This window comes from Phyllobates terribilis, unplaced genomic scaffold (assembly GCF_046119375.1).
Source record: "Phyllobates terribilis strain yellow unplaced genomic scaffold, ASM4611937v1 Scaffold_5__5_contigs__length_657084704, whole genome shotgun sequence".
NCBI classification, from domain to species: Eukaryota; Metazoa; Chordata; class Amphibia; order Anura; family Dendrobatidae; genus Phyllobates; species Phyllobates terribilis.
The window spans coordinates 511,674,884-511,691,005 of record NW_027362765.1 but is presented as its reverse complement, the minus strand read 5'-3'; positions in this window follow the sequence as shown (position 1 = coordinate 511,691,005).

The following is a 16,122-nucleotide window of genomic DNA, read 5'->3' as shown; positions in this document are numbered from 1 at the left end:
GGCAGCCCAGACTGTGACATAACGTACATACACGTCTATACTGCGGCCCAGACTGTGACATAACGTACATACACGTCTATACTGCGGCCCAGACTGTGACATAACGTACATACACGTCTATACGGCAGCCCAGACTGTGACATAACGTACATACACGTCTATACGGCGGCCCAGACTGTGACATAACGTACATACACGTCTATACTGCGGCCCAGACTGTGACATAACGTACATACACGTCTATACGGCGGCCCAGACTGTGACATAACGTACATACACGTCTATACGGCGGCCCAGACTGTGACATAACGTACATACACGTCTATACGGCGGCCCAGACTGTGACATAACGTACATACACGTCTATACGGCGGCCCAGACTGTGACATAGCGTACATACACGTCTATACGGCGTCCCAGACTGTGACATAGCGTACATACACATCTATACTGCGGCCCAGACTGTGACATAACGTACATACACGTCTATACGGCGGCCCAGACTGTGACATAACGTACATACACGTCTATAAGGCGGCCCAGACTGTGACATAGCGTACATACACGTCTATACGGCGGCCCAGACTGTGACATAACGTACATACACATCTACACGGCGTCCCAGACTGTGACATAACGTACATACACATCTATACGGCGGCCCAGACTGTGGCATAACGTACATACACGTCTATACTGCGGCCCAGACTGTGACATAACGTACATACACGTCTATACGGCGGCCCAGACTGTGACATAACGTACATACACGTCTATACGGCGGCCCAGACTGACATAGCGTACATACACGTCTATACGGCGTCCCAGACTGTGACATAGCGTACATACACATACTGCGGCCCAGACTGTGACATAACGTACATACACGTCTATACTGCGGCCCAGACTGTGACATAACGTACATACACGTCTATACGGCGGCCCAGACTGTGACATAACGTACATACACGTCTATAAGGCGGCCCAGACTGTGACATAGCGTACATACACGTCTATACGGCAGCCCAGACTGTGACATAACGTACATACACATCTATACTGCAGCCCAGACTGTGACATAACGTACATACACATCTATACTGCGGCCCAAACTGTGACATAACGTACATACACGTCTATACGGCGGCCCAGACTGTGACATAACGTACATACACGTCTATACGGCGGCCCAGACTGTGACATAACGTACATACACGTCTATACGGCGGCCCAGACTGTGACATAACGTACATACACGTCTATACGGCGTCCCAGACTGTGACATAACGTACATACACGTCTATACGGCGGCCCAGACTGTGACATAACGTACATACACATCTATACTGCGGCCCAGACTGTGACATAACGTACATACACATCTATACGGCGGCCCAGACTGTGACATAACGTACATACACGTCTATACGGCGGCTCAGACTGTGACATAACGTACATACACTTCTATACTGTAGCCCAGACTGTGACATAACGTACATACACATCTATACGGCGTCCCAGACTGTGACATAACGTACATACACGTCTATAAGGCGGCCCAGACTGTGACATAGCGTACATACACGTCTATACGGCGTCCCAGACTGTGACATAACGTACATACACGTCTATACGGCGTCCCAGACTGTGACATAACGTACATACACATCTATAAGGCGGCCCAGACTGTGACATAACGTACATACACGTCTATACTGCGGCCCAGACTGTGACATAACGTACATACACATCTATACGGCGGCCCAGACTGTGACATAACGTACATACACGTCTATACGGCGTCCCAGACTGTGACATAACGTACATACACGTCTATACGGCGTCCCAGACTGTGACATAACGTACATACACATCTATAAGGCGGCCCAGACTGTGACATAACGTACATACACGTCTATACGGCGTCCCAGACTGTGACATAACGTACATACACGTCTATACGGCGGCCCAGACTGTGACATAACGTACATACACGTCTATACGGCGGCCCAGACTGTGACATAACGTACATACACATCTATACGGCGGCCCAGACTGTGACATAACGTACATACACTTCTATACGGCGTCCCAGAATGTGACATAACGTATATACACGTCTATACGGCGGCCCAGACTGTGACATAACGTACATACACTTCTATACTGCAGCCCAGACTGTGACATAACGTACATACACATCTATACGGCGTCCCAGACTGTGACATAACGTACATACACATCTATACAGCGTCCCAGACTGTGACATAACGTATATACACATCTATAAGGCGGCCCAGACTGTGACATAACGTACATACACGTCTATACGGCGGCCCAGACTGTGACATAACGTACATACACATCTATAAGGCGGCCCAGACTGTGACATAACGTACATACACGTCTATACGGCGTCCCAGACTGTGACATAACGTACATACACGTCTATACGGCGGCCCAGACTGTGACATAACGTACATACACGTCTATACGGCGGCCCAGACTGTGACATAACGTACATACACATCTATACGGCGGCCCAGACTGTGACATAACGTACATACACTTCTATACGGCGGCCCAGACTGTGACATAACGTACAGACACGTCTATACGGCGGCCCAGACTGTGACATAATGTACATACACTTCTATATTGCGGCCCAGACTGTGACATAACGTACATACACGTCTATACGGCGGCCCAGACTGTGACATAATGTACATACACTTCTATACTGCGGCCCAGACTGTGACATAACGTACATACACGTCTATACTGCGGCCCAGACTGTGACATAACGTACATACACGTCTATACGGCGTCCCAGACTGTGACATAACGTACATACACATCTATAAGGCGGCCCAGACTGTGACATAACGTACATACACGTCTATACGGCGGCCCAGACTGTGACATAACGTACATACACATCTATACGGCGGCCCAGACTGTGACATAACGTACATACACATCTATACGGCGGCCCAGACTGTGACATAACGTACATACACGTCTATACGGCGGCCCAGACTGTGACATAACGTACATACACATCTATACGGCGGCCCAGAATGTGACATAACGTACATACACGTCTATACTGCGGCCCAGACTGTGACACAACGTACATACACGTCTATACTGCGGCTCAGACTGTGACATAACGTACATACACGTCTATACTGCGGCCCAGACTGTGACACAACGTACATACACGTCTATATGGCGTCCCAGACTGTGACATAACGTACATACACGTCTATACGGCGTCCCAGACTGTGACATAACGTACATACACGTCTATACTGCTGCCCAGACTGTGACATAACGTACATACACGTCTATACGGCGTCCCAGACTGTGACATAACGTACATACACGTCTATACGGCGTCCCAGACTGTGACATAACGTACATACACATCTATAAGGCGGCCCAGACTGTGACATAACGTACATACACGTCTATACGGCGGCCCAGACTGTGACATAACGTACATACACATCTATACGGCGGCCCAGACTGTGACATAACGTACATACACATCTATACGGCGGCCCAGACTGTGACATAACGTACATACACGTCTATACGGCGGCCCAGACTGTGACATAACGTACATACACATCTATACGGCGGCCCAGAATGTGACATAACGTACATACACGTCTATACTGCGGCCCAGACTGTGACATAACGTACATACACGTCTATACTGCGGCTCAGACTGTGACATAACGTACATACACGTCTATACGGCGGCCCAGACTGTGACATAACGTACATACACATCTATACTGCGGCTCAGACTGTGACATAACGTACATACACGTCTATACTGCGGCCCAGACTGTGACACAACGTACATACACGTCTATACTGCGGCTCAGACTGTGACATAACGTACATACACGTCTATACTGCGGCCCAGACTGTGACACAACGTACATACACGTCTATATGGCGTCCCAGACTGTGACATAACGTACATACACGTCTATACGGCGTCCCAGACTGTGACATAACGTACATACACGTCTATACTGCTGCCCAGACTGTGACATAACGTACATACACGTCTATACGGCGTCCCAGACTGTGACATAACGTACATACACGTCTATACTGCTGCCCAGACTGTGACATAACGTACATACACGTCTATACGGCGGCTCAGACTGTGGCATAACGTACATGCATATCTATACTGCAGCCCAGACTGTGACATAACGTACATACACATCTATACTGCGGCCCAGACTGTGACATAACGTACATACACATCTATACGGCGTCCCAGACTGTGACATAACGTACATACACGTCTATACGGCGGCCCAGACTGTGACATAGCGTACATACACATCTATACTGCGGCCCAGACTGTGACATAAAGTACATACACTTCTATACGGCGGCCCAGACTGTGACATAACGTACATACACGTCTATACGGCGGCCCAGACTGTGACATAGCGTACATACACATCTATACTGCGGCCCAGACTGTGACATAAAGTACATACACTTCTATACGGCGGCCCAGACTGTGACATAACGTACATACACATCTATACTGCGGCCCAGACTGTGACATAAAGTACATACACGTCTATACGGCGTCCCAGACTGTGACATAACGTACATACACGTCTATACAGCGGCCCAGACTGTGACATAACGTACATACACATCTTGACCGTGTACGGCCAACCCGGGTTCCATAGTTCCGTAAGACCCCTCCCCATCTTACCGACCTCAAGTACCTTAACAAATAAAAACACTGCACCTGTAATTTCTTTGGATAAATTTGGCCACAGCGGCCATTTTATTAACAAACAACATTAACATATAAACATTATTATTCAACTAAATAAGAAGGGAGGGTTCTTGGAGTTAAAAATTAGATCTGGCATAACTAAACCGAAATCGAACCACCGTATTACCCTCAGCCGTCCATCACCAGCTCAAGGGCACCAAAAGCTCCCAGGGTAAAGCCCCGTCCAGAGCCCCAAAAACCAAATGCCAGATCACCCCGGTTAATCAAGCCACTGCCTGTAAATTTCCAATAACTTTCCCACCGACACTTCTGTGCCAACTCCAAGAACCCCACCCCCCGCCAAGCCACTGCGACATACCTTCTTACACAACTTTACATAACACTTTTAATATAACCCAGTATAATGCACAACATCAAATACCCCTTTAATTCTTTCACGATAAACAACCACCCTTTTACCATTAATCACAAATATACCAATGGAAAACAAAAAAGAGGGTGGGTGGGTGGGAACTTCTCTCAATGACTTCTTCCCTGGACTGCCCATTTTCCCGCACTTTTCCCTATTATACCTCTTCCCCCCTTTACCCCACCCCCATCCAAATGCCAGCCCCTCCAAGCCAATACCCAATCCCGACCATTGGGATTTAAAAATTGCACCCTCCTGGCCAATCCCGGTCATGTGGGGCTTCCTTCTAGGTTCCCATGCCTCCAGCCCCCTTCTTGACCGTGTACGGCCAACCCGGGTTCCATAGTTCCATAAGACCCCTCCCCATCTTACCGACCTCAAGTACCTTAACAAATAAAAACACTGCACCTGTAATTTCTTTGGATAAATTTGGCCACAGCGGCCATTTTATTAACAAACAACATTAACATATAAACATTATTATTCAAATAAATAAGAAGGGAGGGTTCTTGGAGTTAAAAATTAGATCTGGCATAACTAAACCGAAATCGAACCACCGTATTACCCTCAGCCGTCCATCACCAGCTCAAGGGCACCAAAAGCTCCCAGGGTAAAACCCCGTCCAGAGCCCCAAAAACCAAATGCCAGATCACCCCGGTTAATCAAGCCACTGCCTGTAAATTTCCAATAACTTTCCCACCGACACTTCTGTGCCAACTCCAAGAACCCCACCCCCCGCCACAAACGAACAGCCCTGACCACCTCAGGCTCGTGAGCGCCCCAACACTGCCAAAGCCCTCTCAATCCCCTCCTGTATAGATAATGCCCATAAATCAATCCCAATATCGTTCAGGTGCACCCCATCCTTTGCCCAAAAATCACCAACCCCTGCCTCAAGATCAAGATGCCGAACACTTACACCCCCATTTCTACCAACAAAAGCTGCTATGGCTCTATTCAACTTTACTCGTGCCCTATTAATGCCCTTCACTGATCTGACCTCCCTCCAATTTTTCCTCGGCACAATGTCAGACCAAACCGTCAACACCCCAGGAAAAGATGTCCATAACCTTAAAAAATCAATTCGAATATCCCTCATCAATTCCCTAACTGGCCGAACCCCCAAATCATTCCCCCCCATATGCACCACCAAAATGTCCGGCGCCCGGTCCAAACGAGCCGCCTTATGGAATTCAGGCAGCACCCTTCTCCATACCATCCCTCTAAAACCCAGCCACCGGACCACCACTTGCTCTCTGCTAAAACCCAGTTGCCTACCGTTTGGCCTCATATCCGCCCGCAGCGCCCCCCAATGAACGAAAGAGTGTCCAAGAATCCAGACTACTAACGGGACGTCACCTGCAATAAGACAACCAAAAAGGGGGTATTCACTTCTGGACAAAATAAAAACCACCATTCCGCATACCTAATGCCGTACATAGGACAGATAACGATCTGAACTCCACCTCCTGATGCGTTTTATCACATCCTTTCCTAAACCCAAACCGTCCGCTTCTGACGCCGCACCGATTCTGAAAGAATGCGACCCGTACACCTCAGGACTAAGGCCCAACTCCCGGATCCCTTTTTTAAATACTGCAATAAATTGAAAACGGGACAAAAACTCTCCGTTTTTATGACACAATAATGGGCCCTTACGTCCCGACCAAACCTGCCAGTAAGCCATTAAACATCTCCTAGGACAAATAAAAGATCCATTAACCTCACCCAATACCACTAGCTTGCCTCTGCCCAATTGATCCATCTTCGCCATCCTAATCCAAAATTCGATGCCCCCTTTCCGACCGCTCACATCCTCAGCAAACAAACCCCCAACCTTATTCCTACTTGGTGCCACCAACTCACCTAATCTTAGTGCGCCAAAGAACGCCAATGAAAAAGCCAATATAAACAGTGTGGCTTCAAAAACCGAACAACAGATCTTATCCAACACTAAACCCAACCGCTCTAAAATACTAAAAGTCACCGGTCTTCGTTTATCTAACACTTTACTTCCTCTCCTAAAGCCCCTAAGTGCTTGCTTCACTAAAAAGGATTTTGTAACATCTTTTAACCCCTGTAATCTAAAACCGAATGCCAATCCTGCAACAAATTTACCAACTTTTGACACAGACCATCCAATCTCTGCTGCCCTTCCCACAAGAAACAACACCGCCATCTCTCTATCTCCATCACTCTCCATCACACCCCACTCCAGAATCCAACTTTGCCATACTCGCCACGATGCCTCGTATGATGCCCAGGTCTGCCTCGTAATGGACTCCCTTATTAACCGTCCGGCTCCTCCATAACCATTTGCCACAAATGCGAAGGGCATTCTTGACCCACGTCCCCTGCCTCTGGTGCTAGCGCCCGAAAACGGTCCCACTGAAAACGAGATAAGGCATCTGCTATAGAATTTTGTACACCTGGAACATGTACCGCTGTAATCCAAGCGTTCAAATTGAGACAACAAAGAACTAGTTCCCTGAGCAGCCTAATAACCGGTGGGGACGAGGCCGACAAGCTGTTGATGACAGACACCACTCCCATGTTATCGCAATGAAACCGAATTCTCCTGTTGGCAAAATACTCCCCCCAAATAGTAACCGCAACAACAATAGGGAACAATTCCAAAAACGCCAGGTTCCTCGTAAGTCCCCTCTCCGTCCACCCAATCGGCCATGCCCCAATACTCCACCGCCCTTTCCAGTAGGCCCCGTATCCAGCACCTCCCGCAGCATCTGTAAAAATCTCACAATGAAAACTGCTTACAAACTCCTGCTGGATTAATGACCTGCCATTATAGCTTTCCAAAAACAACTTCCAAACCCTCAGGTCCTCCTTGTGTTCCTTATTTAGGCGGATAAAATGATGAGCCCCACGCACTCCTGCTGTGGCGCCTGACAACCTGCGACAAAATATTCTGCCCATTGGCATAATCCTGCATGCAAAATTTAAGCGCCCCAACAGCGATTGTAGCTCCCTCAGGGTCACCTTGCGCAACCTCCCGACTCTATCGACCTCCTGCTTGAGCAGACACAATTTATCTTCAGGTAACCGGCACTCCATCCTTTCTGTATCAATAACAATGCCCAAAAAACTTAGGATTGTGCAAGGGCCTTCAGTCTTTTCTTTTGCCAATGGTACGCCAAAATGCTCCGCTACCCACACCATAGTACCTAACAAATTCCTACACAATAACGATTGCGGAGGGCCTATAAACAAAAAATCATCCAAATAATGAATGACTGAATTAACTGATGCCAGGTCCTTCACCACCCATTCCAAAAAGGTACTAAACGTTTCAAACAAAGAACACGAAATTGCACAACCCATTGGCAAACACCTATCCATGTAATATGCCCCATTCCAAAAACAACCTAACAACGGGATGCTATCCGGGTGAACTGGCAGCAACCGAAAAGCCGACTCGATATCCGTCTTGGCTAGCAACGATCCTGACCCATATCGCCGTACCCATCGCACCGCCGCATCAAATGATGTATATTCAACTGAACATAATTCCTGTGCAATGCCATCATTCACCGAGAGCCCCTTCGGGTACGACAAATGCTGAATCAAACGAAACTTATTCAGCTCTTTTTTGGGCACAACCCCCAGTGGCGAGATAATCACCCCACTGCTAGGTAATACCCGAAACGGTCCCGCCATCCTGCCCAATTCCACCTCCTTAGCCAACTTCACGCTAACCACTTCCGGATGAAGGGAAGCCGACGTCAAATTTTTTAGTGAAAAGGGGACCTCGTGCTCAGGAGGAGGGATTCTAAAACCTTTCAAAAACCCATCCGAAATGACCTTAGCCTTCGACTGATCCGGATACCTACTTAGAAAGGGGGCCATCGCGTGCACCCTCACCGGAGTCAACCCTTTGACCGGTACCCACTGTCGGCTTTCCCTTACCCTTCTTAAAGCATTTTGATGCTCCGTGTGAGCTTCCATTACAATGGGAGCACACGTGTTTGAATTTACAGGAGGTCCCGTACTTGCATTGGCCGTCATTAAATTGCCAGCAAGTTCCCACTTCCTTCTTAGTGCTTTGTGCCCCTTGGTTACCTCGCCCTTGTCCTGCAGATTGGTTACCACTACTGCTGCTCCCATGAAAGGACTGCCCATACCTCACTGGGGCCATAACCTTCAGCCACAAACCAATGTCCTTTTGATCCCATCTGATCTCAGGGCGGACTGCCTTCCTCTGACGAAATTGCTCGTCATATCGTAACCATGCCTGACCCCCGTAAGTCCTATAAGCCTCCCCAATAGCATCAAGGTAGCAAAACAAACCCGAACAATTATCAGGAGCTTTTTCTCCAATAACGCTAGCCAATATTGCAAATGCTTGCAACCAATTGACAAACGTCTGTGGAATCAACCTCCACCTACGCTTCTCTTCTTCCTCTTTTTTACTGTCTTCCTTTTTTCCCTTATCCAGGTTAAACTTTTCCAACGGAAGAAGGGAAAAAATTTCGACATACTCGTCCCGCCAAATTTTTTCTTTAACCTCTTTTTTTAAATGCGCCCCCAATGGCCCCTCAAAGCACACGTATACCTCCCCTTTCGCCCTATCATCCAGTTTTATACTATCCGCATTTTCCTTTTCTGTCTGCACACACACCGACACCCCAGAAGGTGTCCCAGCTGTACACCCCGCCGACCTGGCCGACTCGCTCCCCACCTGCAACAACGCCGGTTGACTAGGTAGCCAAGCCCCCGCCGGTGACAACCCCCTTTGAATGGCCCCCCCGCCGTCTATTCTCGCCAAAATGCGCGACATGCTAACCAACAAATCCCTAAACCCGCTTACATCTGACCCACTACCTCCCCTACCATTTTCCCTGCTGGGCCCAGACACCTGCCTATCACCTAACCCATCCGCTACAGACCCCGCGGGCGACAAACCATACATAGACGCATACTCACGAAGCTGCGCAGGTGCTGTGTCCCCGCCAGCCGTACTCCCCGAGTCCTGATGAGTCCTTGGTTCATCTTGTTCTTCTCCATAATCCAGTCCGACCGACCCCTGCTGCTCAAGGCCCGCGCCCCTGGCCTCCTCGTCACCAGGGGGGACCCGAGCCCGTGCCGACCTCTCCGCCGTTCGTCCTCCAGTCCTCACCGCCGACCGTGCACCTCCGCGATTTTTAGACCCAGACTCACCAGCCCGATCCGTGTTGGTCCGTGGATAACTGCCAGGCAACTCCGTGCTGCTGCCCGCCGCTCCATCCCTCTGCCTGGAGAAACTTGAGCCAGGCAGCAGGTCCTGGAATTGTTGCTGCCTGCCCTTGTAGCTCCGCTGCTGTCTGCGCCCTCTGGTCTGTCTGGCAGGCACCCCGACAGGAACGTCGCCAGGTGTGCCTGCCGCGCTGGTGTTCCCTCCGTTCCCCGCTGCAGGATTGCCGCCCTTTTTTCTTTTAAATAACCGGCGTCTAGAATCGCCGCTGGATCTTGGAGCGGGGGGCGTGTCCCTGCGCCCACCGCTCATTGGCTGTGCGTCCCTTTCGTCTGTCTCCGGGGCCGGAAGTGACGTAGTCCCCATTTCCGGTGAGGCCCCGCCCCCCGGATGACGCGTCTGCGGCCCGGGCCTTGCATCCGGCGCGGCCTGGGCTCTAGTACTGCGGCGCACCGACGGGGGAGGCCGCACCACGACGGACCGGGGAACTTCAGTCGCGGACCGCGACCCGATGCAGGGGGAGCCCGCAGACCGGCTGGGCGGATTCCTGCCGCGGCGGGCACGCCGGCAGGGGATTCCGCCGGCATGCTCCCCGGACACAGGGTCCCCTGAGGGGCTCCGCAGCCTGCGCCTGCTGTCCGTACCAACCATCTCCAGGGAAAGCCTCTCGGGGGGCCGCATCCTCCTGGCACTTCTTCCCAAACCCGACGGGGATTCTTCCTTTCCGGCATTCCCCAGAAGTCCGGCCAGCTGGGCCTCAAGCCACCCTCCTTGCCTGGATCTGGCAGTCTCCCTCAGCCTGGCGATAAGGGACTCCACGGACTCCATAATAGCGAGAAGAGTGTCCAAGCAATTAGAAAGGTAGAAATATATATATATATATATATATATATATATATATATATATATATATATATATATATTTTTTTTTTTGATCAGTGCTCCAGAACTTCTCTCAATGACTTCTTCCCTGGACTGCCCGTTTTCCCGCACTTTTCCCTATTATACCTCTTCCACCCTTTACCCCACCCCCATCCAAATGCCAGCCCCTCCAAGCCAATACCCAATCCCGACCATTGGGATTTAAAAATTGCACCCTCCTGGCCAATCCCGGTCATGTGGGGCTTCCTTCTAGGTTCCCATGCCTCCAGCCCCCTTCTATACAGCGTCCCAGACTGTGACATAGCGTACATACACGTCTATACGGCAGCCCAGACTGTGACATAACGTACATACACGTCTATACGACGGCCCAGACTGTGACATAACGTACATACACATCTATACGGCGTCCCAGACTGTGACATAACGTACATACACATCTATACTGCTTCCTAGACTGTGACATAACGTACATACACGTCTATACGGCAGCCGAGACTGTGACATAACGTACATACACATCTATACGACGGCCCAGACTGTGACATAACGTACATACACGTCTATACAGCGTCCCAGACTGTGACATAACGTATATACACATCTATACAGCGTCCCAGACTGTGACATAACGTATATACACATCTATACGACGGCCCAGACTGTGACATAACGTACATACACATCTATACGACGGCCCAGACTGTGACATAACGTACATACACATCTATACAGCGTCCCAGACTGTGACATAACGTATATACACATCTATACAGCGTCCCAGACTGTGACATAGCGTACATACACGTCTATACGACGGCCCAGACTGTGACATAACGTATATACACATCTATACAGCGTCCCAGACTGTGACATAACATACATACACGTCTATACTGCGGCCCAGACTGTGACATAACGTACATACACGTCTATACGGCGGCCCAGACTGTGACATAACGTACATACACGTCTATACAGCGGCCCAGACTGTGACATAACGTACATACACGTCTATACGGCGTCCCAGACTGTGACATAACGTACATACACGTCTATACGGCGGCCCAGACTGTGACATAACGTACATACACGTCTATACGGCGGCCCAGACTGTGACATAACGTATATACACATCTATACGGTGGCCCAGACTGTGACATAACGTACATACACGTCTATACGGCGTCCCAGACTGTGACATAACGTACATACACGTCTATACGGCGGCCCAGACTGTGACATAACGTACATACACGTCTATACGGCGTCCCAGACTGTGACATAACGTACATACACGTCTATACGGCGTCCCAGACTGTGACATAACGTACATACACATCTATACGGCGTCCCAGACTGTGACATAACGTACATACACGTCTATACGGCGTCCCAGACTGTGACATAACGTACATACACGTCTATACGGCGTCCCAGACTGTGACATAACGTACATACACGTCTATACGGCGGCCCAGACTGTGACATAACGTACATACACATCTATACGGCGGCCCAGACTGTGACATAACGTACATACACGTCTATACGGCGTCCCAGACTGTGACATAACGTACATACACGTCTATACGGCAGCCCAGACTGTGACATAACGTACATACACATCTATACGGCGGCCCAGACTGTGACATAACGTATATACACATCTATACAGCGTCCCAGACTGTTAAATAACGTACATACACATCTATACGACGGCCCAGATTGTGACATAACGTATATACACATCTATACAGCGTCCCAGACTGTTACATAACGTACATACACATCTATACGACGGCCCAGACTGTGACATAACGTATATACACATCTATACAGCGTCCCAGACTGTTAAATAACGTACATACACATCTATACGACGGCCCAGACTGTGACATAACGTATATACACATCTATACAGCGTCCCAGACTGTGACATAACGTACATACACGTCTATACGGCGGCCCAGACTGTGACATAACGTACATACACGTCTATACAGCGTCCCAGACTGTTACATAACGTACATACACGTCTATACGACGGCCCAGACTGTGACATAACGTACATACACGTCTATACGACAGCCCAGACTGTGACATAACGTACATACACATCTATACAGCGTCCCAGACTGTTACATAACGTACATACACGTCTATACGACAGCCCAGACTGTGACATAACGTACATACACATCTATACGGCAGCCCAGACTGTGACATAACGTACATACACGTCTATACGACGGCCCAGACTGTGACATAACGTACATACACGTCTATACTGCGGCCCAGACTGTGACATAACGTACATACACATCTATACTGCTTCCTAGACTGTGACATAACGTACATACACATCTATACGGCAGCCGAGACTGTGACATAACGTACATACACATCTATACGGCGGCCAGACTGTGACATAACGTATATACACATCTATACAGCGTCCCAGACTGTGACATAGCGTACATACACGTCTATACGACGGCCCAGACTGTGACATAACGTATATACACATCTATACAGCGTCCCAGACTGTGACATAACATACATACACGTCTATACTGCGGCCCAGACTGTGACATAACGTACATACACGTCTATAAGGCGTCCCAGACTGTGACATAACGTACATACACGTCTATACGGCGGCCCAGATTGTGACATAACGTACATACACGTCTATACGGCGTCCCAGACTGTGACATAACGTACATACACGTCTATAAGGCGTCCCAGACTGTGACATAACGTACATACACGTCTATACGGCGTCCCAGACTGTGACATAACGTACATACACGTCTATACGGCGGCCCAAACTGTGACATAACGTACATACACGTCTATACGGCGTCCCAGACTGTGACATAACGTACATACACATCTATACGGCGTCCCAGACTGTGACATAACGTACATACACGTCTATACGGCGTCCCAGACTGTGACATAACGTACATACACGTCTATACGGCGTCCCAGACTGTGACATAACGTACATACACGTCTATACTGCGGCCCAGACTGTGACATAACGTACATACACATCTATACGGCGTCCCAGACTGTGACATAACGTACATACACGTCTATATGGCGGCCCAGACTGTGACATAACGTACATACACATCTATACGACGTCCCAGACTGTGACATAGCGTACATACACGTCTATACGACGGCCCAGACTGTGACATAACGTATATACACATCTATACAGCGTCCCAGACTGTGACATAACATACATACACGTCTATACGGCGGCCCAGACTGTGACATAACGTACATACACGTCTATACGGCGGCCCAGACTGTGACATAACGTACATACACATCTATACGGCGTCCCAGACTGTGGCATAACGTACATACACGTCTATACGGCGGCCCAGACTGTGACATAGCGTACATACACATCTATACTGCGGCCCAGACTGTGACATAACGTACATACACATCTATACAGCGTCCCAGACTGTGACATAACGTACATACACATCTATACTGCGGCCCAGACTGTGACATAACGTACATACACATCTATACAGCGTCCCAGACTGTGACATAACGTATATACACATCTATACGGTGGCCCAGACTGTGACATAACGTACATACACGTCTATACGGCGTCCCAGACTGTGACATAACGTACATACACGTCTATACGGCGGCCCAGACTGTGACATAACGTACATACACGTCTATACGGCGTCCCAGACTGTGACATAACGTACATACACGTCTATACGGCGTCCCAGACTGTGGCATAACGTACATACACATCTATACGGCGTCCCAGACTGTGACATAACGTACATACACGTCTATACGGCGTCCCAGACTGTGACATAACGTACATACACGTCTATACGGCGTCCCAGACTGTGACATAACGTACATACACGTCTATACGGCGGCCCAGACTGTGACATAACGTACATACACATCTATACGGCGGCCCAGACTGTGACATAACGTACATACACGTCTATACGGCGTCCCAGACTGTGACATAACGTACATACACGTCTATACGGCAGCCCAGACTGTGACATAACGTACATACACATCTATACGGCGGCCCAGACTGTGACATAACGTATATACACATCTATACAGCGTCCCAGACTGTTAAATAACGTACATACACATCTATACGACGGCCCAGATTGTGACATAACGTATATACACATCTATACAGCGTCCCAGACTGTTACATAACGTACATACACATCTATACGACGGCCCAGACTGTGACATAACGTATATACACATCTATACAGCGTCCCAGACTGTTAAATAACGTACATACACATCTATACGACGGCCCAGACTGTGACATAACGTATATACACATCTATACAGCGTCCCAGACTGTGACATAACGTACATACACGTCTATACGGCGGCCCAGACTGTGACATAACGTACATACACGTCTATACAGCGTCCCAGACTGTTACATAACGTACATACACGTCTATACGACGGCCCAGACTGTGACATAACGTACATACACGTCTATACGACAGCCCAGACTGTGACATAACGTACATACACATCTATACAGCGTCCCAGACTGTTACATAACGTACATACACGTCTATACGACAGCCCAGACTGTGACATAACGTACATACACATCTATACGGCAGCCCAGACTGTGACATAACGTACATACACGTCTATACGACGGCCCAGACTGTGACATAACGTACATACACGTCTATACTGCGGCCCAGACTGTGACATAACGTACATACACATCTATACTGCTTCCTAGACTGTGACATAACGTACATACACATCTATACGGCAGCCGAGACTGTGACATAA